This window comes from Triticum aestivum, chromosome 3B (genome assembly GCF_018294505.1).
Source record: "Triticum aestivum cultivar Chinese Spring chromosome 3B, IWGSC CS RefSeq v2.1, whole genome shotgun sequence".
Lineage (NCBI taxonomy): Eukaryota > Viridiplantae > Streptophyta > Magnoliopsida > Poales > Poaceae > Triticum > Triticum aestivum.
Window position 1 is genome coordinate 50,114,385 of NC_057801.1, and position 1,184 is coordinate 50,115,568.

A 1,184-nucleotide genomic window follows, 5' to 3' on the forward strand; every position below is an offset into this window, starting at 1 on the left:
AACTTCAACTACCAGAAAAATATTATTTAAAAAAGAAAAACTTCGCTGGCACTGACAACCCACCCCTTGACCCCCGGTTGCGGTCCCATTATATGTGTTGCAGTTGTGCTTGGGTGTAATCAGTTGTAGTTGCACTCAAGGATGGGCGGTTTCAACTACTACAAAAAAAAACTAAAATGAAAGACTTATCGGCGCCGACAACCCTCCCCCCGACCCCCAGTTGCGGTCACATTATACATGTTGCAGTTGCGCTTGGGTGTGATGAGTTGCAGTTACAGCTGGGTTGGGGCGGTTGCAACTACTACAAAAAGTGTAACAAAAAGAAACAAACATTGTTGCCGCCGACAACCCTTGCCCTGGCCCCGATTGCCTTGACTTGAAATTGCGCTTGGGGTATGCTGAGTTGCAGTTGAAAAACTCGGGGGTTTGGGCGAGTTGCAAGTGGCATGCGGGCACCCCACAGTTGCGAGTCGATGGTTGACTTGCAACTAGGACAATTACAAAACTATAAAATAATTTTTTTTGCAACTGGGGGTCCTCAACAAAACACACACCCCCTAGTTGCGAGTCGATGGTTGACATGCAACTGGGGACCCCTTGACAAAAAGGCACACACACATTCCTTATTTGCGAGTTGATGGGCGGCTTGCAACGGGAGGCCATGACAGCGCGCGCACACACACACACATCCTTAGTTGCAAGTTTGATGAGCGGCTTGCAACTAGGGGCCAAGACAAAACACACACACACATGACCCCCCCTAGTTGCGAGTTCATGGTCAACTTGCAACTGGTGGCCACGAATAAACACACACACACCCTAGTTGCAAGTCGACGGTCAACTTGCAACTGGGGGTCCTCAACAAAACACACACACCCTAGTTGCGAGTCGATGCTCGGCTTGCAACTGGAGGCCACGACAACAAACACACACACACACACACACACACACCTAATTACGAGTCAATGGTCAACATGCAACTGGGGGTCCTCAACAAACACACACCTCCTAGTTGTGAGTTGATGTTCAACAACAACTGGGGACCCTTGACAAAAAAGACACCCCCCTAGTTGCGAGTCGGTTATCGACATGCAACTAGGGATCGTCTACACACACAACCTTAGTTGTGAGTCGATGAGTGGCTTGCAGCTAGGGGCCATGACAAAACACACACACCCACCCAT